General features: G+C 56.4%; 1 long non-coding RNA gene across 1 annotated transcript; it reads right to left on the reverse strand.

The window, feature by feature from the left end:
• Positions 1 to 20,377: 20,377 nt before the first annotated feature.
• On the reverse strand, positions 20,378 to 21,722 carry LOC122683317. Its single transcript, XR_006337680.1, has 3 exons — positions 21,616 to 21,722; positions 20,987 to 21,124; positions 20,378 to 20,865 (listed from the first exon to the last, which is right to left on the reverse strand). It is a non-coding gene; the product is annotated as an uncharacterized LOC122683317 (long non-coding RNA).
• Between the last annotated feature and the right edge of the window lie 1,631 nt (positions 21,723 to 23,353).

The raw sequence follows: 23,353 nt of genomic DNA on the forward strand, positions 1-23,353 counted from the left end.
GCCATGATCTTAGCTTTTTTTTTAATGTTAGCGCAGATCACACCCTAATGTACTTTTCCACATGCTTGTTTGTCTCTCTTCACAACAGCAAGACCCCTGAGGTGGAGACAGGGTCTCAGTCAGCTGCGTGCTCCAAAAGCCTGAGCAGGGCCTGCATCCAAGAGGGGTGAGTGTAGATGGACGATGCTCAGCCTGCAGTGGCTGGGGTCGGTGGAGCGGGGGGTGGTCGAGGGTGCGGATAGTACAGTGAGGGTTTGCTCAGCCCTTGTTGTGGGTGAGGGGCAGGCTGGGGGCAGCTTAGAGGGAGAGTCTGGCTCAAGCCAGGTGGACGGGTGACCCGATGGAGGCTCTTTCTGTTGTGTAAGGATGACTCAGCTGTCCTCGAGGGATTTGGGAGCCAGTGCTGTGTGTGCGTTGGGGGAAAACATTAACTCGTCAGGTGTGTGGCCTCGGACCACAGCCACGTGACCCGCTTCCCTCCAGCTCCAGGTCGCTGCTCCCTCTGGCCGGGTCCTAAGGGCTCCTGTTCAGGGCCCCACTGCCTCTCCCCTCCCCGCCCTGCTTCTGCCCACCTTGGGAGTTACTCACAGTGACACCTGATGCCGGCCCCCAGTGGGAACCGAGAATTCAGGATGGCTTCCCGCGATATTCCCCTTGGGATGGGCAATGTATGATTTTACATGTTGCCTTATTCAGGCTGGGAACACGATTCCACAGGCTGGGTGGCTTATAACAACATCCACTCATTGCCGGGGGCCTGGAGGTCTGTGGTCAGGGTGCCAGCCCGGTCCAGTGAGGGCCTTTTCTGCGTCTTCACATGGCAGAGGCAGTGAAGGGGCTCTGGGGTCTTTTTATGAGGGCGCTGATCTCACTCTGAGGGCTCCACCCTATGACCTGGCCACCTCCTGAAGGCCCCCACGCCCCCTGTATATCATCACCTTTATGGTTAGGAGTCAACATATGAACTGGGGGAGGGGGGCACAACCGTAGCAGAGAGAGGTGACATCGGAGGGAGCCTTCATACAGCTCCAGGCTTGAACCAGGATCCACCCAGTGACCCAGAAATGCAATAAGGTGTTTCTGTGAGTGGGCTGAGGCACGCAGAGCACACAGCTGGTCTCCTGCGAAGGCCTCTCGTGGGGGCCTCTTGGCCCCTCTGGAGAGTCAGATCCCGGGTCTGGGGCAGGGCCGGGCCGGCAGGTGCATCCCCCACCCCGGGGCTCATCACAGGGAAGAAGTGAGACCTGGGGAGTGGGGCGCAGTGTCCCTCCTGGAGGTGTTCTCAGTCCAGTGAGGGGGGCAGAAACCGAAAGCTGGGGGCTGCCATGATGAGGGAGGAGAAGGTCGGGAGAGGGGCCTGGGGCCCTTGGGGCCTTCAGGGGGAATAAGGCCTGGCAGCACCGGGGGGAGTTCAGTCAGGGAAAGTAGAGAAAGGCTCCAGATGGAGAGAGAAGTAAGAGTGTAGGTGGGGGTGTGGGCAGGGCCTATGTGTGTGTGTGGGATGAATGGGGGCGCCTGGGGGTGGGTGGGTGGGATGTGTGGGTGGCGTGTGTGTGGGCGGGGCGGGGTGGGGCGTGGGGCGGGGGGTGGGGGAGTGTGCGGGGCAAGTGTTGGGGGGGCACAGACGTGAGGTGGTCTCTAGGAAGCGTGAGGAAGCGTGACTCACCCATGGTGGCTGCCTGATCCCTGAGAAGCTGCACACAAGGGGAGTCTATGTTTCCCCCTGAGGTCCAGTGGTAACTGGAAGAGCCATTTCATAGGCATTTGGGCAACTGACATCGGGTGGCTAACTTTTTATTTTGCCAAGTAAGAACATCTGAAAAATAATCAATTTCCCGGAATACTATTCAGGTTTAAACAGGAAGGAAGACCCGACATGCCACATGGAGGAAACTTGAAGACACTACGTGCAGTGCAACAAGTCAGTCATGGAAGGACAAGCAGGGCATGATTTCACTTACATGAGGCCCCAGGAGCACGCAGATTCATAGTGACAGAAAGTTGGACGGTGGGGGCCAAGGCTGGGGGAGCTGAGTGGGAGCTGGTGTTTAATGGGGACGAAGTGACTGCTTCACAAAGTGAAGCGTTAATCGGGTTGGATGGTGGTTGTGACTGCACAACAGTGTGAATACGCTTAATGCCACTGACCTGGACACTTGAAAGTGGTTAAGATGGTGCATTTTGTATTATTTGACCAGGATGATTTTTTTTCAAAGGGCTTCCCTGGTGGCACAGTACAGAGTCTGCCTGCAATGCAGGAGACCCGGATTCCACCCCTGGGTCTGGAAGATCCCCTGGAGAAGGGAATGGCTGCCCACTCCAGGATCCCTGCCTGGAGAATCCGGCCACTCTCCTCACATGCTCCATCTCCCTCTGGGTGACCGTAGGTCAGGGCCAAGAGGCTGGTGGACATGGTCTTTCCAGGTCTGACTCCAGAGCAGCGAGGAAGGAGGAGGGTGGGGAGCTCAGCAGGTGAGCTGGTCCAGGCCAGTCAGGAGAGAGCCCAGCGGGCGCAGGGGAGGAAGCCGAAGGGCAGCCGCAGGTATGAGGGCCCCAGGGGAGCTCAGAGTGCAGAGGCCCCGGCAGGGGTGGCAGACAGGGAGACGCCACCTGCAGGCCAGGTGGACCAGGGAGGCCCAGGTCACCGCCGACAGGGCCGGCGCGCGTGGTTCTTCCTGTCCCGACCGGCGGTGTGAACCACACGTGCGCGCCCGCTCAGTCGCTCAGTGGGGTCCAGCTCTTTCCCACCCCGTGGACTGTAGGCTCCGCTGGTCAGTCAGACAGCGGCTGCCTGGGGTGGGGCGCACTGGCTGGAAGGGCACTGGGGGGCTGTCCTAGAATGACAGAAGCACCCTAAGCTCTCTGGAGTGGTGGCCACACGGGCTGTTCAGTTGTCAAACCTCATCAAACTGGCTGCAGAAGATCTGTATAGAAGTCACACAAAGGCCACAGGTTCATCACCAAGTAAGATTGCTCAGCACGAACTGCGAAACAATCAGAAGGTGGGTAAAGGAAGAGTTAGAAATCCTCCCCACCAGAGCCCTTCTGGCCCTCCTTGACCCTGACCCTAACCGTCCCAGACCTTGAGCCACAGGAGTCCCCAGGACTGGTTCCTCTTCCCGGAGTCCAGGGTAAACCTCAGCGTTGCCCGCCCCTCCCCTTCCAGCAGGACGTGTGCGCGCAGCGCCCGGCACTAGATCTCCTGTGCTGTAGGACACGCCCCTGAGGTGCAGATTTTGTTTTTGCAAAGCACAATGGATGCACCAGGGCCAGAGGTGTTTCTGCATCTCAAGAGACCCTCCGCCCCCACCTCCGGCCCACCTCAGGGTGCTGAGAGGTCTGGACCCCTCTCAGACGTTGCCGGAGGGGCTGGAGCCTGTGATCCCACTCCTGGGTCAGCTGAGAAGCTCACCTTACTCGGGTGCAGAGACCTCCTCCCCACACCCCTCAAAATATGCACACAGCCCCCCTCCATACCTGGGCTCCTGGGATGCTGAAAGGGCCCTACAGTTACACAGGGACAAGTGGGGGGCCTTCTGGCTCGGCTGTAAGGTCTGTGGACCACATGCCGGTCGTGGCCGGTGGATGCCCCCTCTCCAACCCCGCCCCTAGAACCAGGACAGTGGGGCGCGGGCCGCGGGCACCTGTCAGGACAAACTGCAGAGCCGATCACGGGCCAGCAGGGGGCGCAGAGGAGCAGGCCTTGCAAGCGCACACGCTTATCCTCTGGATTCTGAACTTTGTAAACCTATCATCTCCTCCAAAACCTTAATTAATTAAAGGGGGAGAGGGCACACGGAGCACCGGGGCTCCGCCGTGCGCCACCCACCGCACCCCGGCGCTCCTCCCCCAGCGCCGAAAACCCAGCCTGGAGTCACACTTGGGGCTGAGACTCACACAGGACTTGGCCGAGCCGCCCTGGGCTCATCTGAATGCAGGAGAGTCCTGCTGCCCTGGCCAGTCCTCCGCGGCCGCCCTCCCAGAGAGGCCGAGGACAGCCTGCTTGTCCTGCTGCAAAAACAATGGGGCCGGAAACCTGGGGCGGCTGGGGGAGGGACCCAGCCCCCGACACCTGCCACAGCCCCCCCCAGCCAGGGAGCCCAGGGCTCCTCCAAGGGCCGCCTGCTCTGGGCCTGAGGGACTGGGGGCTGCCCACTCCTCCGGCCACTGCGATGACCCCTCACACACATCGGAGCGCAGCCCCACCCCCCAGCCCCCCGCCCCCTGCTCCCCGCCATCCTGTCTGCCCGCACACCATGTGGCCGAGGTTCCGGGCCTGCAGCCAAAGTCATTTTGCCCCGATTTCAAAAGCACTGTCTCCCAGGACATGCGCCTTCCTGCCTGGGAGCTCCAGAGTCTAAGCCACAGGGGAAAGGCCTTTGTGGGTCCTGGAAAGATTCCATCCCCGGGGCCCTCAGTGGCTGGGACCCTTGGGTCTGTGAGGCGCTGCCTCCCGCCCTGATGAGCTCCGCAGGCCGGCTGCTCCCTTCCTCCCTTTTGTATGAGCACCAGCATGGGTGGACCTCACAGGCATAGTCAGTCTCTGGTGGTGCTAGTGGTAAAGAACCCGCCTGCCAATGCAGGAGACTCAAGAGATGCTGGTTTGATTCCTGGGTGGGGAAGATCCCCTGGGGAGGGAAATAGCAACCCACTCCAGTATTCTTGCCTGGAGGATCCCACCGACAGAGGAGCCTGACAGGCTACAGTCCAGGGGCTCGCAAAGAGTTGGACACGACTGAACACGCACATACAGGCGTAGTCTTGAATTCTCATGCATGAGGACAGCTGTGGAGTCCATTAAATAAAATACAAACCAAGCAGAACTGATCTACACAGCATGAATTGGAGTGGACGTTTGGGTCAGTTCCCTGGGAGCAGGCACCTGGATGGGGGTTGTGTGTCTGGATCTTGGTGCCCTCACACCAATGTCCGTCATGTAACTGTCCACGTACGTGTAAAACTTCATCTCCCTGTCACATGAGATTTGTGCATTCTGCCAACCACAGTCACTCCTGCTCTCTTCGTCCTTAGCAGAAGCCCGTGACCAGCTCTGGCCTGTGAACAGAAGCCATGGCCAGTCCCCCTGCTGGCCAGCAATGAGACGTTGCTAATACTCTGCCTCCGGGTGCTGCAGCTTCCTCACCTGTGCCGTGGGCATGGTGGTGCTACCAGGTCGGACGACTATCAGGGATATCAAATAAGGACTTCCCTGCTGGTGCAGTGGATAAGAATCTGCCTGCAAATGCAGGGACCTTGGTTCAATGTCTGGTCTGGGAAGATCCCACGTGCCGTGGGGCAGCTAAGCCTGTGCGCCACAACGACTGCGCCCCACCTCTAGAGCCCGTGCTTCATGACAAGAGAGCCGCACTCGCCGCAACTACAGAAAGCCTGCGCACAGCAGCGGAGACCCAGAACAACCAAGAAATAAAATATTTTTTAAAAAGAATATCAAATAAGGTAATGTGTATGAAGTATAGTAAATTTTTTAAAAAAGCTCTAGAAAGACCTCAAAATGTGTCCCCAAACCTCCAAAATGGTCTTGAGGTTTCCAAATGGTGTGGGTTATTTCTCCTCATTTTCTGGAAAAGTTGAGTGTGGGGGCATAGCTCCAGAACTTGCATCCCTGTGGGGTAAGGCAGATCCACGTAACCAGCTACACTGCTTGTGGGGGGTGGGGGGCGTCTGTTTCCAGCATCAGACCTGCTAGGTCGAAGGGAGCAGGAGGTAGTTGGAGATGAGCAACTTTGGAATTCAGCAAGCAAGCAAAAATCGTACATTTTAGGTGGATTTGTAGTGTGAACCAGGTGGCTTTGTAGTGTGAATCAGGTGGATTTGGTGTAAATCAGGTGGATTTGGTGTGAATCAGGAGGATTTGTAGTGTGAACCAGGTGGATTTGGTGTGAATCAGGTGGATTTGGTGTGAATCAGGTGGATTTGTAGTGTGAACCAGGTGGATTTGTAGTGTGAACCAGGTGAATTTGGTGTGAATCAGGTGGATTTGGTGTGAATCAGGAGGATTTGTAGTGTGAACCAGGTGGATTTGTAGTGTGAACCAGTGACGGAGGCATCCCAGAGGAAGCGTGCTGCTCACCAGAATGTAAAGACGGTAAGAAAGCTAAAGATGCTGCCAGAAATAGCTCCAGAGGCAAGACACAGCTCTCGGGATGGGATTAGCTGGAGAGAGACAAAAGCTCAGTTTCAGAGTTAGTGCTTGGTAACAAGTAGCCTTATTCCAAAATCCAACGCAATTTTTGCCACTGACTGCCAAGGCTCCTCTCTCCAGTCAGAGAGCCCGAACATGTGATGAGCTGAGAGTGCAGAGGCCCTCAGCTGAGACCTGTAGGAGCAGCTCTCCTGGTTCTTCAAGGCCACCCCTGGGGGGTGGCACACCCTGAAATCAAGCACATGGGAATCTCAGCAGGCAGGCGTGCTCACCCAGGTGTGCACCTGAGGAGTGTGAACAGTTGACACGTGCTCAGGTCAAGGTTTGCTTCCCCAAGAATGTGCCACAGACCTATGAAAGGACTTGTAGGTTCTTGGCAGATACGGTATTGAAGACCTGTGCTGTCAATCAGCATTGCCCACAAAATTCCATACAATGCAAAAAGACAAAGAAAAGAGGCAAAACCTTGGGCAAGGAAGGAGATGGACATGTCCTTCTATCCATTGTCCATTTCAAAACAATAAGAGAGTGCAGATGGATTTCAAAGTTACACTTTTTAAATTTGCTGTTTCATCTATGACTGTAACATGCGTGTGCACATGGGTGTGTGTGCACCCTTGTGAAAATGGGCAGCCTCCTTTCTCCTCTCCCAGATGGAGGCCAAGGACACTAACAGCCCTTGGCTGACCATCAAATCCACTGCTTTCTGGACTGCTCATTTCTCAGGCTTCCACCGCGTTGCCAAGGGAGCCGCCTGCAGAGGAAGGGGTCTGTGGGCACTTTCTCAGCTGTGAAGCCTGAAAGAGAAGCAGGAAAATACCAGACTTGAGATAATAGTGAGATTTACTGGGACCCTGGAGGGGCCGTCTCCTTGCTAATTAAGAGGCAGTTAGGAGCCGCTTCCTTCCTCAGGGCGGCAAGAACTAACATCGATCGTGAAGAAGTGTGTGATTATGTTTAACTCAAGAGCTACTTCTGTACCACGCACACATTCATTTCTAGAAGGATTAAATATTTAAACATGACAAACTAAGAAATAATTTCAATAAGATATACAGTAATCAAACCAGTCAATCAATCCTATCGGAAATCAACTGTGAATACTCATTGGAAAGACTGAAGCTGAAGCTCCGATACTTTGGCCACCTGAAGAGAAGAGCCGGCTTATTGGAAAATACCCTGATGCTGGGAAAGACTGAAGGCAGGAGAGGAGGGCAGCGGAGGTTGAGACGGTCAGACAACATCACTGATTCAATGGACATGTGTTTGAACAAACTCTGGGAGAGAGGGGAGAACAGGGGAGCCCAGTGTGCTGCAGGCCGGCGGGCACAGGGTTGCACAGGACTTAACGACTTAACAACAACAGCAAATATAGGAATCATTCTAGAAACAGAGTGAAAAGCGTTTCATGCCTCAGAAGTCAGAAAGGAAAAACAACGGATTTAACTATAGAAAATGTGAATTTTCATGCTAAAAAGTACCACAAATGTTAAAAGAGGAAGAAGTCACTGGTGAAAAAACTCACGACCAACACAAACATTGCGGAGTGCGATGGCCTGGGTTGTATCCACCCCACAAACTGAGGCCGTAATCCTCAGCACCTCACAACGTGGCCTTGCTCGGAAACGGGCTCTTTACAGGGGCAATCTAGTTAGAGTGAAGTCACAGGGCAGGCTCCAGTCCCACACCCGGGGTTCTTATGAAGAAGAAAATCGGGTGGTGAGGAAGACACACAGGGAAGCTTGTGTGTAGATGGAAGGTCAGGGCGATGCATCTGCAGGCCATGGAAGGCCAAAGGTTGCCAGCCACCTGCCTGCAGCAGGAAGAGGCGAGGAGGGAGCAGGCCCCGCCAGCACTTTGACCTCAGATTTCTAGTCTCAGGACAGGGACAGGCCATTTCTGTTGTTCTCACCCACCCAGGAAACTCATACACGGAGTTGACAGCATTTAGGTATAAAAACTCACATATCAGTTGTCAAAAAGATGACGATGCAATGTAAGGGTGATCACAGGATAGAAACAAGAAGAAGACAGCAGGACTTCCCTGGGGGCCCAGTGGTTAAGGATCCACCTGCCAATGCAGGGGACACAGGTTTGATCCCTGGTCAGGGAAGATTCCACATGCCACAAAGCAACTAAGCCTGTATGCCACAACTATTTACCTTGTCCTCTAGACCCCGGGCGCTGTGACCACTGAAGCCAGAACACCACAGCGCCTGTGCTCTGCAACAGCAACGGCTAATGGGATGAGAAGTCTGTGCATCACACCAGAGAGTAGCCCCTGATCGCCACAACCAGAGAAAGCCTGAATGTAGCAACTAAGACCCAGAACAGTGGGGAAAAAAGAAGAAGAAGAAGATAGTAAAAATATCCTCCAGACTTCCGGGGTCTTGGGTCAGCTGGGGCTGGCTTCCAGGATGGTGGAGAGCAGGGTGTCTGGGTGGCTTCCCTCGCTTCGCTGGAGCCCTGGTGGGGGTGCTGTCCCCTGAAGCCAAGGTCCCCGCTGAGGCCGCCCTGTGTGGCTGCAGACCTCGTGAGTCCATAGCCCACTCCCCTGTGGGGCTCCTGAGCGGGGGGCAAGCAGCCCCCCTGTCTCTGCCCTCCTCTCTGCAGATCACCCCCTCCCGAACTGTGTCTCCCGCTGAGACACCACCTGTGGACTCCTCACAACAGAGGCAGCACCTGGGACCCTTTGCTTACACCTGGGCAAACGTCTCTTTGAGCAACAATACAAAGAAACTATAAGAGAATAAAAGTAAAGAAAAGTGTACATGCTCAGTTCAGTCAGTCATGTCCGACTCTGCGACCCCATGGACTGCAGCACGCCAGGCCTCCCTGTCCATCACCAACTACCGGAGTTTACTCAAACTCATGTCCATCAAGCCGGTGATGCCATCCAACCATCTCATCCTCTGTCGTCCCCTTCTCCTCCTGCCTTCAATCTTTCCCAGCATCAGGGTCTTTTCCAGTGAGTCAGTTCTTCACATCAGGGGGCCAAAGGATTGGAGTTTCAGCTTCAGCATCAGTCCTAACAGTGAATATTCAGGACTGATCTCCTTTAGGATGGACTGGTTGGATCTCCTTGCAGTCCAAGGGACTCTTAAGAGTCTCCTCCAACACCACAGTTCAAAAGCATCGATTCTTCGGCGCTCAGCTTTCACTGCACACAAGCCCCTTCAGAGCCTCTGCACACCTCACGGTGTCTGCAGCTGTCTGGGGAGGCTGGGGAATGCTGCTGACCTCTGAGGGTCCTCCCAGAGCCAGAGGCAGCCTGGGGTGCAGACAGCACTGGACCTGGAGTTTAGCACCTCGGTCCCAGGCAGCTCCAGCCCTCAGCCGGCCTCAGGCTAGTGTAGAGTAACTGCCTGGAAAGTTTAAAGCCAAGGCTCCCAGCCTGCCCTGCTCAGAGAGCCCATGGGCTGCCTGATCTCAGGGCCACATTCGTCAGGGATGAGGCGTGGCCACCTCTGTGGCTCAGCACATCGCCTGTCACCAATGCTCTCCTGTCCCTGACCCCATGATTATAACCACTGTCCCGGGATGGATGCTTTTTGTGAAGCGCAGTCCCTGCTTCTCTGTGGGACTTTCTGGCTCCAGGAAGGGGTCGGCTCGGTGACTCGGGCGAATGGCCAGCATGGATGGAGAGACAGTGGTGGCTGATGCCCCGCATGTGCGGATGGAGGCTCAGCAGAGAGAAGGATGGGGGCTGGGCTGAGACAAAGTGGGGGATCCAGGGCCCAGGCTGCTGAATGGAGGTTCTGCCCCCCGGGGGATGGGGCTGGCTGAGGGGTGGGTTTCGTGGGGCTCTTGCCCATGTGCTCTGCTTCACCACCCATCCACATGGATCGGCCTTTCTGTCTTTGCCCTTCCCAGCCTCCAGAAATGGAAAAGTCCCCATTAGTGTATCTTTTCCTGGAGGCTGGGAAGTTTCTTCGATTGCCCTGAATCTCAGCGTCTAGAAGAGCTCAAAACTTCCTGGCCCAAGAGCTCCAGGTTCAATTCAGTTCAGTCGCTCAGTTGTGTCCAACTCTTCCCAACCCCATGGACTGCAGCACTCCAGGCCTCCCAGTCCATCACCAACCCCTGGAGCTCCAGGTTACAGATGGAGAAGCCAAGGCCCTGGGAGGTCTCACAGCGCCGGACGCTGCAGGAACAGGACACTGCAGGAACGGTCCCGGTGAAGGAGAAAGGCAGAGACAGTGCACACGCAGAGGGTGCAGGGCATGGCCTCCCCTGCGAAGACCCTCGTAGAAATAACAACAGGGGGCCTACAAGCCACCCCAGCCTCATTCCTTCACGGGATATCCCTTCATGGGATAGGCCCTGCGCCGTCACTTGCAGACCAGACCAGAGCCGGACCTGCGGGTGGACTGGCCAGAAGGGGGCAGTGGCGCGCAGCAGACCCTCAGGAATCTAGTTCTGATGAAGACCTTGGGGCGGCAGGCGGTGCCCCCAGGGCCACGTTCTAGGGTTTGGGCGGACAGGCCTAAGGTCCCACGGAAGACACCTGCGGGTGGCTGGCCTGGCTCAGCCAGCACGTGCCTCTGCAGTGGGTCAGCGTGCCACCCAGCATGGGGGAGCTTCTAGGGGCTCCCAGATCTCCCAGAATGGAGACTTGCTGCTGGGTGGGCGGTGCCAGCGGGCTGCACTCGCTCCACCAGAGACAGCGATGGACGGAGAGGAGCACTCAGGAGGAGCACTCAGGGGGAGCACTCAGGAGGACTCAGGAGGAGCACTCTGGAGGGGAACTCAGGAGGACTCAGGAGGAGCACTCAGGAGGGGCACTCAGGAAGAGCACTCAGGAGGGTGCCCCGCCTCCTCCCCAGCCACACTGTCCTGGGCTTTCGGACCCCCATTGCCTGCAAGTGAGTTTGAGGGCTTGGCCCCATTCGACAGACTGACAGACAGACCGTGTGTGCCTTGCCCTCCTTGGAGGCCCTGTCATCCCATTGCACAGCAGAGACAGGTTACATCAGCTCAGCGCCTGGCCAGCACGCGAACCAGCATTCCCAGGGCCTTCTCGGCTGCCTCCCAGGTTTGACGGGGCAGGGAGGGAGGGTCTGAGGAGACCCCCCTGACAGGAGCAAGGCCCAGAGACGTCCCAGCTCTTGCTTTGGCCTCACGGTTCCTGTGGCCACTGCCTCCTCCCCCACTGCTGCCCGGCCAGTCCCCACTCCACCCCAGAGTCTCAGAGCAGAGAAGGGCCTGTGCAGGGGCTGGGCTGAGCTCCCCAGGCCGAAAATAGGAGTGAAGCGTGAGAGTACAGTGCTGTAAAAGAAGTAAAATCAGCAAGGTTTTGATGGAATGAAAAGTTAGAGTTTTTCTACAAAAATCTTAACACGAAGTCCATGTGTTCAGGATGAAGTTTAGCCCATAAGGAAGCAGTCTTCAGTGGAATTCATCAGGCAAACTCTACCCTTCCCATCGTTGTTGTTCAGTCGCTAAGTTGTGTCGGACTCTGGGACTCCACGGGTTGCAGCCCACCAGGCTCCCCTGTCCCCCACTGTCTCCTGGAGCTTGCTCAAATTCACGTCCATTGAGTCGGCGATGCCATCCAACCCTCTCATCCTCTGTCGTCCCCTTCTCCTCCTGCCTTCAGTCTTTCCCAGCATCAGGGTCTTTGCCAATGAATCAGTTCTTTGCATCACGTGGCCAAAGGATTGGAGTTTCAGCTTCAGCATCAGTCCTTCCAATGAATATTCAGGACTGATTTCCTTTAGGATGGACTGGTTGTATCTCCTTGCTGTCCAAGGGACTCTCAAGTCTTCTCCAACACCACAGTTCAAAAGCATCAATTCTTCGGCTCTCAGCCTTCTTTATGGTCCAACTCTCACATCCACATGTGACTACTGGAAAGACCAAAGCTTTGACCGTATGGAACTTGCTCAAAATCCCCGTCATTTCAGGAACACGCCTCCCCTTTCTGGGGCCTCCTCCATCCCCTGTGTGTGAGGAGGGAGTCAGCACTGTGTTAATCCTGGTGCTGACTGTGGGTTCAGGAAAGCTGGAGGCCTAGATGCACGCATGCATGACTGTGGTCCCACACCACCCACCAGCATCTTGGGATGGGCAGAGAAGCAGCCCTGCCCTAGGGCCAAGGGAGAGAGGGGACTGCAGGTGGTCGGCTCGTGAGTCCACCTTCCAAGGGGCCTGTGGCTCAGGCGTGAGGATGAAGACATGGGACATGAGGGAAACTGGCAGACTTCTTTGGGCACAGTCTTGCAGGGAGGGGCATAGCTGACCCACCCAGCTGCATCACCCTGACCACGGGCAGGACAGCTGTGCAGGCGTCCAGACGTCTGGTAGCACTTTTTCTCATCATCAGAACAAAGAGGTGAGCGGGTATGAAGGTGCTGGGCCTGAATCACTGGGGGATGGTTGGGGCCGGGGACATGTGTGGGTCACTCACTCGGGCTCTGGACCTCAGCCTGCAACCAGACGTCCCCTGATGAAAGCGGAGGATGACCTGAAGTACAGAAACATGGGCGGGTGTTGTCAGCGACTCAGGCAGGCAGTGCCCGGGGCTCCGTGGGATCGGAGCTGCTGGGGTGGACGCCCCTCGCCCGAAGCCTGGCTGTGCAGCGGCCCTGGGGGGGTGTCCCTGACGGCAGAGGGCAGTGCTCCGAGCTCAGCGCCTGAGATGTCTCACGCTGCAGTCATTTGTGAAGAATCCAAGGCTCGTGATTCCCACTGGCTTCTCTCCCGAAGCACATGGGCTCCCTGCCTGCCTCACGGTGAAAACACGTCTGCCCAGAGTTCCAAATTAGGGGAGTCTGTCCGGTCCCTCCAGTGACTGGGGGCTGTCCCTGCCTTGACTGTGGGGGGGGGGGCACGTCCCTGCTCTGACTCGTGGGGGGTGTCCCTGCCTTGGCTGGGGGCCCCTGTCACCCCCGGGCTGTCAGAAGGGGGCGTCTGGGCAGGCTTGACGTCACACTTTACCCATTTTTCCAAAAAAGCAGAAATCTCGGTTTTTCTAGGAAATCAAAGGTTTGAAAATCACAGCAAGGCCAAACAAAGCCTATCTGGGTGCTGGACCATTGCAGAGGGTGGGGGTGGGGACTGGGGTGTCCCAAGTGAAGGGGGTGGGGTGCCCGGCATGACAAGGCGCTCAGCAAGCACTTCTGGATGGACAGATGAATGGGGGGATGAATGGATGGGTGATGGATGGGTGAATGAGGGTTTGGCAGGGTGCCCGGTTCCCATGGGGCCCAGAGGTTGTTTACCCCGCGTCCCGTGGGAGAACACCGTGTCCAGCCGGAGCCATGTTCACACAGGCGCTGGAGCCGCAGGGCCTGAGGGCTGGCCGCTGGCCAGGCGGTGAGAGGCTGGGCAGGAGGTCGGAGCCCTGGGCTCAGACCTGGGCCCCCAACGCTCCATTTCTCCACTTAAGGTAGTGGCTGCCTCTCCTTAACCCCCTCATTGTGGTTCAACACAAACACATAAATCTCAGTTACTGCAGCCCCTGAGAAGCCTGGCCCCCAGCACCCCCTGGTGCAGCTCTTCCCAGGAGGCCTGGGACCCCCGAGTCCAGGCCAGAGGGGCAGGGGCTGGGCTGGGCCAGAGAGGAACCCGGGTGCCCCCCCTTCCCCATCCGGGGCGCTGGGTGTGCATCTGTGTCCAGGACGTCAGGGCCCGCTGCCTTTGGCCTGTCTGCGCAGGAGAGGGGCTGCTCACCCCAGGCTTCCCTCCAGCTGTGCTTGGGGGGTCTCTGTGAGCCCTCCACTGCAGTGCGTGTATGCACGTGTGTGCAAGCCTCCTGCACGTGAGTGCATGGCTGTGTGTGTGTGAGAGAGCACCCTAGCTCTCTGTATTTGTGGGGAGCACGGTGGGGATCGTATAGACATCTGCGCGTGACACCTACAGGATCTGCCCATCCCCTTAGTGCATTCACGAGCGCGCCAATCTAGGAGGCCAGCGCCCTCGACGTTGTCCGCAGCCGCGCTCCGCCCCACCCTCAGCGGTGTCCCTCGCCCGCCCTGCGCTCTCAGTCTGGGAGGAGCGGAGCCTCGCCCGCCCCAGGGAGGGCGCATTCCTGCGCGCTCAGGCTAGAGTCGGAACATTCCATTCATAACAGTCCCGCGAGCGGGGGAGGGCGGGCCGGGCGCAGAGTTAGTGATTAAATGGAGGGACGAGGAGGCTCTGCGTGGCTGGGCGTGGGCCGCGCTGGGGGAGAGGAGCGCGTTAGCCCTCCTCTTCCGGAACCCGCGGGCGTTCACCGGTCGCACCCAGCGCCGCGGTGCCCCGGGCCGAGGGGGCAGTGACTGCCCCAGATGGCCTAAGCACGGGGAATCGTGCCCCGCAGGCTCACCGTGGATTTTGGTGTTACTCCCATTCTACAGATGGGAAGACTGAGGCTCAGAGATGAAGGAGCTTGTGCCCTGGCAGCATCATCAGAGCAGCAGGGGCCTTTGCAAAGCCCTGGCCCCTTCAGGGGAGTTCTGATTGCCTGATACTCACATCTGCCTTAGCTGGGTGGGGCCTGGGTGTGCTGTCCCATCTGCCTTTGGTTGAGGGGTGGTGGTCTTGCTCCCCAGCTGAGCCATGCCTTCCCCAACCACAGGGCCCGCGTCCTGCCTATGGGTGGGGGTCCACCTGGCTGGCCACGGCTCTACTGGAGACCGTGGCAGCAAGAACAGGAGAGAAGCCCTGAGTCCATCGCGGCTCCAGATGGACAGGGAGGTGGGGGGCGGGAGGAGCCCTGGCGGAGGGCACAGCTGTGGCCTCGTCCCAGGGCGGAGCAGGGCCGACGTGGAGAAGGTGGTCCATTCCCAGGCCTGCTGGCCCTGGCTGCCTGGGTGCAGACTCTGCTGCGTGTCTGAGGATGGCCTTATGGAGCTGGGGGCTGGGAGGCAGGACGGGTGGCCTGTCAGCTCCGGCCCAGGGAACTCTTTGGGGGGCACTGGATGGACCTTAGATTCATGCAGCAGGCAGATGGTGGGTAGCAGAGGCCCGTCCCAAAGTCAGAGAACAGTGACACGTCCACCTGTACACTGCAGGTCTCCATCCAGCTGGGGCTCTGTGACCCCCGGGTTAGCCTGAACGATGATGCGTGGAGGCTCTGTGATTAACAGGGACCTGCTGGAAGCAGCGTGCGGTGGGGAGTACGGTCCCCACTCAGTCAGCCAAGCATCAGCCAGGGCCCCGGGGGTGGGGGTGGGGCTCTCCCAGGCAGGCATTTCAGTGCATCACTGTCCGGTCAGTCTTTCCTCTCCTCGACACGGTAAGCAGTGATTGTCCTGCTGCCTCTGGGGCAGGGTTGCCGGAGGCAGTGACCGGGGGCACTCAGCGAACACGTGGCTCCCTTGGTCCCCAGCCCTTCTCCGCCTCCCCCGCCCCACCGGATCCTCATCACGGTGGACTCCCCGACCTGTCCTCCCGGGGCCAGAGCCCAGCCTCTCCATCAGTGCTCACAGAGGCCCCTGCCTCAGTGGTACAGAGACTGCGCGTGGCTGGTCCTGCTGGTGGTGTTTCTCGCGGTTGGTCCAGAGAGCTCTGGCCCCCGAGGCTCTTTCGGGGGATCTTTGGGGTGATAACCACACTCGTGGTGGTGCCAGGAGGCTGTCCTCTCTGGTCCTCTGCAGAGATCTCCGCAGCATCTCTAGGCTTATGTGCAGGCTCAGTGCCGACGGCCAATGGAGCCGTATCTCCTTGCGCTTCAAAATCTTTCTCATGAAAATTGTGTGTTTCAGTCGCTCAGTCGTGTCCGACTCTTTGCGACCTAGACTGTAGCCCGCCAGGCTCCTCCGTCCATGGGATTTCCTAAGCAAGGATATGGGAGTGGGTTTCCTTCTCCAGGGGATCTTCCCAACCCAGGGATGGTACCCGGGTCTCCCACGTCACAGGCGGATTCTTCACAGCCCGAGCCACTGAGGGAGACAATTAATTCATTTAAAAAGGGATACGGAGAGCAAGATGTTTGAGAATCACCTGTTTAAACCCGATTCCAACCCAGGATTTGTCTCTGAACGTCTACGAGCAGATACCTATCATGAGGACCTGAGGCTCCTCTTCTCAAAACGGGCAAAGTGGTGCCTGCTTCTGGTGCCCACTGGGCATGTGAGGCTGGAGACGGAACACCGCACTGGCACACCCAGTGGGGAAATCCGCGGGGCTCGGCCTCTCCCAGGCCCCTCCATCCTGGGGGAAGCTGGCTAGCTCCCTCCAGGCCCCAGGCGCCCGTGGGGTTTGGAGGGACTCTTAGCAGCTCTTCCGAGTCCAGCAAACAAGACCCGGCGCAGCCCCTGCCCAGCGCATTCATCTCGCCTGGCACCTTCCCCAGGCGGGCACACGGCCAGCTCCCTGCGCACACGTTTTCCTGCATGTCCGAGGTGTGAGAAAAGCAACACGTGTTGCTGGTCTTGCTGGAAAAGGCCTGGTTTTGGAGAGCGCTGGGCTCTGAGCTTGTCACAAAGTACGCTACGTGAGTCCTGACCGAAATACCAACCGACGTAGCAGAAGTTTCCTCGCGGACAAAACGCTTTGCTTGGAGATGGACCCCTGGGTGCTGACGGCCGAGCCAGGGCCCTCCAAGGGCCAGCGCCATCCTCACTGCCCGGCTGTGGCCTCCTGGGGAGCCGCTGGAGAAAGGCAGTCCCGCGGAAAAGAGAATTCAGTCCGGTGATCAGTTACAAAATAAATACACCAAGCCCGCGGCTTGCCCAACTCCCCAAAATAACTATAACAACATATGTTGGAGAAAAGATCCCATTCATAATTCAGTGAAAAATTAGGAATCCTGGGAAGAAACTAAACAAGGAAACACAGGACAGGAGAGTCCCGCTATCACCTGAGAAATAAAAACCACCGAGTCAGCGGGGAGAAAGCTGTGACTCTGGGTAAAAAGACAAGCTATTTTTCAAATGTCCATTTTGTAGCAGAAATACTTGAAAAGGAAAGTGAGTGGGTGGGATTGTCAGAGATGAAAATGAAAATCGTTTAAACCTTGAACTCCTGATGCAAGAATGGAGTGGAAAACCATGTAAAAATCTACAGGTCAGCCTGAAGTTACATAATCATTTCACACATGGAAAGATGACCTTTCGAATCAGTAGGGAAAGACAGTGCCATTTTCAATAAACAGTTTGGGCAAATGGCCAACCCCTTGAAATGAAATAAAATTAGATTCCTGTTTTGTGTTTCTAGATGGATTAAAGATTCGACTGTAAGATGAGACCAAGAAAACACTAGACACATATTTCAGTGAATATTTGTGTGATCTTGGGGGTGACGGAGAACTTAATAAACATGAAACCAGAGATTAAAACAATAAGGATAAGGTAACGGGTTTGACCAGAAAAATTTCAAAACTTCATTGTGTCAATAAATACAAACAGATCTTCGCTTTAGAAATGGACCAAGGAGCTCTTCCAACTTTTCGCCACACAGCAAGAAAAACAAAACTTGCCACATTCATCCAGGCAGCAATTTTCCATCTCCAGCAGTGAAAACAGACAGACAGAAAAGCCCCTGCCCTAGCAGAATCGACATCCATGATGAGAGACAAACACGTGAGGTAAACAAACAGAAAGAGTCGACCCCGGGGGACGTCCCTGGCGGTCCAGTGGTTACAAATCCACCTGCCAATCCAGGGGACGTGGGTTCAATCCCTCGTTGGGGAACCATTAATAGATCCCAGTGCCACAGGGCAGCTAAGCCCACTTGCCACAACCAGAGAGCCTGCATGACACAACCAGGACCTGATGCAGCCACAGAACAATAAATAAATAGCAATTATCTTTAAAAAAAAGGTCACCCACTGAAAACTCAAACCGAAACCCAAATCAGCGTCTGGAGAAGCTGCCAGAGGTAAGGCAGGGGTGACTGCCTCTGTCTTCTGTGGTCCTTTAGGTGGTCATCTCAGGGGCATCTCCCTTCCTAAACCATTTCCCCTTCTTCAGTGTGTTTCATCCCTCGTGTTACTTCATCCTCGAAAGGCTGAGGGTTCACAGCGTCTCACACAGATGCGTGGAGATGAACGTGTGGTTTTAACTGGTGCCAGGAAGAGGCATCCTGATGGCAAGTGGTCCTTGGAGGGGTCATCTACATTTTAATAGCTTTCTATTTATCTTAGAGTCTACTAGGAAAGCACTGGTTTTCTATTTATGGGAAACCTATGGCATTTCTTTTTCTTTACTTTTAGAAAAAATTTTTGACTGAATCCTGTGGCCTGAGAGATGTTAGTTCCCCGACCAGGGCTGGAACCATGACGCCTGCATTGAAAAGCAGAGTTTCAACCACTGGACCTCCAGGGAAGTCCCTGGCATTTTCTTTTAAATGAGTATGTTAAAAAAAAAAAGAAGTATGTTTAGGTAGGCAGCTGATGTGAAGACCAAGGTTAAGTGCATGATAAAACACGTGGTTCCAACACAGGGCCCGTTGTGACCTTGAGGGAAGTGGCCACTTTCTGGGAGGGTGGCTATGGCTGGGGCCCGGACCTCTAGGCAGAAGCTCTGAGAGGTGAGGGATCCCTGGCAAAGCTGAGCAGGATGCGGGCGGGGGTGGGGGGTTGAGCCGCAGCAGAAGGGAGGGGGGTCCTTGTGGAGGGACTGGGGGAGGATGAGGCGTGTTGGCTACTGTGAGACCTCAGAGGGGTCCCCAGGAAGGACCCTCGGCCCCGAGGGCTGATGCTGGGCTCCAGGGTTCCTGTTGTGCCAGTCCACGCAGGGTCACTGCTACACCCAGGGAACCTCCAGGACTCTAGCGGTCCCTGCCCCCGGTTCGGGGCTCTCTGGCCCTGGGAGGCCGGACCGATACCCACATCTCTTGCCAGCCCCCGCCAGTGGGGAGTGCAAGCCACCCCCGAAGGCCGCTGATAGGTTGTTAGGCTGGACTTGGCTTCGCTGGGTGTGAAACCAGACCGGGGGCCTTGGTGCAAAGGTAACTCTGCAAGCAGTGGGTGTGCGGCAAGCGGTGAGCCGGAAAGCCTGGGACGCGCGTAAGGAAAGGAGCCAGACTCAGATCCAGTGTTTCACGCAGACCCACAGCTCGCCACTCAGTCCTTTTGTTCCCGGTAGCCTCTGCTCACGTTCCTCCTCCCTCCTCCCTTCTCTTCTGTTTTAGAATACATTCAGTTTAGTATCCAGAGAGTTGAGAGCAACACTTCAGTGCTTCGTGACACAATCCTCCCCCGGCAGACATCACAGAGGCCATGCTTGTGAAACACAGCAGTTTCAACAGTGTTGGAGTTGGAACGATTGCCCAAGGCCCACCTGCAGCTACCCGCCCCCCGACGTGTGTGCGCGCGGGCTGCCTTCACGGTGGTGGGTGTCTGGATGGCGGGGGAGCCCTGCAGGCTGCTCGGAGCTGCAGGAATTCGCTTCTTAACGGAAGGACAGGTTCGGGGGGCAGGGGGCACCCTCAGGACAGCAGGGGCTCCTGGAAGCATTAGCGGACCAGGACCGGGGGCTATGTTAACCCACCTGCTCATCAGCCCGTTACCCAGCCCCCCGCACCCCAAGACCATGCATGTCTCCCATGCTGGGGAAGGACCACGGCCGCCGGGGACACGGCCCCCCAAGGGGCATGGCTCTGGGGCTCGCCTCATCTCCTGCCACTGCTCCACATGTGTTGGCTGGACTCTGTAAGGAAGATGTTAACTCGTGTCTCAGCATGAATGATTAAGCCACACTCCCTGGCTGGAGCCTGGCCGGAGGGAGAGCGAGGCTCCCAAGACCAAGTACCCCAGGCTTCTCCTGGTTCTCAGCCTTCGCCTGACTGCGACCGGTCTCCAGGGCACGTGGCCCCCAGTCTGCGTCCTCTGGCGCGTCCCTCCCAGGAGCGAGACCTGCCTCCTTCTTGGTGAGGCAATCTCTCAGAGCTGCACCCCCTGTTCCTACCCTGCCGTACCTTCTCATGAAAATGTGAGTCGCTCAGTCATGTCCGACTCTCCGTGACCCCATGGACTGTAGCCCGCCAGGCTTCCCTGTCCATGAGATTTCCCAGGTGAGAGTACTGGAGTGGGTTGCCATTCCCTACTCCTGGGGATCTTTCCGACAAAAGGATCAAATCCACGTCTTCTGCATTGGCAGGTGGATTCTTTACCACTGAGCCACCTGGTTGCATCTCTTACAGCCAGGGGCTTTGTGGGGGGCCCTTCCCTCCACACACACATGTGCATGCATATAGGCATGCAATGCACACATACATACACAGCCCCCACAGGTAGACATGCATGCATGCACATACATAAACACTCACAATGCACACGTGTGATACACACACACATCCATGTTTTCACTATACAGTTTAGGTCATTGTTTTTAAAATTCAAACAGCAAAAGGACTAACAGCAGCCCAGGCAGTCACATCTCCCCTGGCTGTCTGCCTCATGCGAGCCTCAACGACCAAGGCCTGAGGCCTGGCTGTTGACCAGGTGGGAGCCCGTCGGGCAGGCCCAGAGCTTCCACAACGGGTTTGGACACGTGACACAGCCCTGCCACTCTGCTCAAAACTCAAAGTAGTAAAGATTTTTACAAGCTGGTCGCAGATTTCAACAGATAGTACACGAAGGAAGGTAGAAGGAGGGCAACCGAGTGCCTGAAACTAGCGGGCGATCAGGCAGCTTCAGGCCCCGATGCCGTCCCCCGAAGCTGTTTTCACTGCTCCAGCTCTGGGGTCTTGCCACACGCGTGTTAGAATCAGCCGGTGTCTGTGAAAAGCCGGCTGGGAAGCTGAGTGAGATTGCATTGACTGTATGGATCAACCTGGGGACAAACGTAACAATGTCTAGTCTTCCGACCAATGATGGAGACTCTCTCTCTACTTACTTGGGTCGTCATTGATTTCTCTAAAACTGTTTCGCAGTTTTTAGCCTCTTCAACTTACCTTTTAGGGTTAATATTTTTTTCCAGCTATAAATGGTGTTTTACGTCAATTTCTGATTGTTGCCAGTATAGAGCAATGGAGTGGGTAGCCATTCCCTTCTTCAGGGGATCTTCCTGAACCAGCCCAAGCCTGGGTCTCCTGCGTGGCAAGCAGATTTTCTTACCCTCTGAGCCACCAGAGAAGCCCAAAAGGAAAGTGGCTTCTCAGACTGGACTGGCTGGCCGCCCTTCGGGCTATTGCACTGTCCCCTGGGCACAGTGTGTCCAACGTGTGCCTGCATGTTGGACAGGGCGTATTCCCAGGGTGCCTGCAACGCTCCACCCTCGGGGCCACCCCAGGGCCACCCCGCAGCCCCTTCGCCCACATGGGCCCCATGTGCCCTCCCCACCATCCCAGCCGTCAACTCGCTGAGATGTGCCAGGAGGCCTTCGACCAGAGAAGTCAAGGCCGCGGTGCCCGGGCCTGCTGGGGGCCGGCTCTGCAGTCTGATGCTGGCGACCGCTCAGCGCAGACCACGGGCAGGCTCCGCTGACTGCTCAGCGCAGACAGTGGGCGGGGCTCCGCTGAGTGCTCAGAGCAGACTGCGGGTGGGGCCTGTGCTCCCCGTCCCAGGACGGCTTGTCTGTTACCTGGGATGGCGGCACTGCCCGAAACGGCCCCATCTGACCCCTCACCCGGTAGCTTCTCCGGAATCCTCTTCTGAAGGCAACACCCTCTGGGACAGGCTCACCCATTAGAGAAGGAAAGTTCTCTTCCCACAGGTGGATTGAGAGGGGCCGGGCCCACGGGGGAGGAGCAGGCACCCAGGGCTCCACCTCACTCATCTCCATCGGAATAAAGAGGCCAATGGAAACACTGGGCTGGAACGGTGCAGGGAGGTGACCTGGGAAAGTCTGTGTCCAGCACCCAAGAGCAGGACACCAAAGGCAGGGTCCGTGTCAGCATCTCCAGGCCACGCAGCCACTTCTGTGATCACAGGATCTGTATACCTGCACACACGTGCGTCCACACCTGTGACCACAGGACCCATACACCTGCACACACGTGCGTCCACACCTGTGACCACAGGACCCACACACCTGCACACACGTGCGTCCACACCTGTGACCACAGGACCCACACACCTGCACACACGTGCGTCCACACCTGTGACCACAGGATCCACACACCTGCACATGCCAGCATCCACGCCTGCCAGGAAGAAGCAGCTCAGTGCGGTCCCAAGAGTGGAGGGCAAAAGTGGGCAGCACATAAAGAATCGCAAGTGCCAGTGGGAGATAATCAAACCAGCAAACACACTCAAATTTGCTAGGAATGCAGGGGGCACAGACTAAAGCAATGGCACCTTTTGAAAAAAACAAACAGACTACCCCTGTTGAAAACTGGCCCCAGAATGCATCACTATTTTATAAAGTGGTTCCGTTAACTCGAGGCTGAGAGAGACACAGGACTCGCTGACGGCAGGGATCCCACCCGATCACAGCCTCCGGAGGATGAGTTGGCAACGAATATCAAATCTAATGACACCCTTTGACTCAGATACCTCACCTTCCACATTTATTTGTAAGAAGTTATAGAATAAGTAGACAAACATGTGTCCACTGGGGAGATGACTGCAGTTTTGTATAGGATGGTGAGAGTTGGATTATAAAGAAAGCCGAGCACCAAAGAACTGATACTTTTGAACTGTGGTGTTGGAGAAGACTTTTGAGAGTTGCTTGGACAGCAAGGACATCCAACCAGTCCATCCTAAAGGAAATCAGCCCTGAATATTCACTGGAAGGACAGATGCTGAAGCTGAAACTCCAGCCCTTTGGCCACCTGATGCAAAGAACTGACTCATTAGCAAAGACCCTGATGCTGGGAGAGATTGAAGGTGGGAGGACAAAGGGACAACAGAGGATGAGACGGTTGGATGGCATCACAGACTCGATGGATACGAGTTTGAGCAAGCTCTGGGAGTTGGTGATGGACAGGGAATCCTGGCGTGCTGCAGTCCATGGGGTTGCAAAGAGTCGGACACAACTGAGCAACTGAAGTGAACTGATAGGATTGTGAAAACCTGGAAACCACATAAATGTCCTTCAGGAATGGATCTGCTAAGTAAATTATGATGCAGCCACTTCTACAGAAGAGTAGGCGATTCTTGTAAATGACAGCTACTAACCTGTCGTCGTCGTTCAGTTGCTAAGTCAGATCTGACTCTTTGTGACCCCAGGGACTGCAGTGTGTCAGGCTCCTTTTGTCCTCCACTATTTCCCCAAATTTGCTCAAACTCATGTCCATTGAGTCGGTGATGCCATCCAACCATCTCATCCTCTGTCGTCCCCTTCTCCTCCCACCTTCAATCTTTCCCAGCATCAGGGT

This window comes from Cervus elaphus, chromosome 24 (assembly GCF_910594005.1).
Source record: "Cervus elaphus chromosome 24, mCerEla1.1, whole genome shotgun sequence".
NCBI lineage: Eukaryota > Metazoa > Chordata > Mammalia > Artiodactyla > Cervidae > Cervus > Cervus elaphus.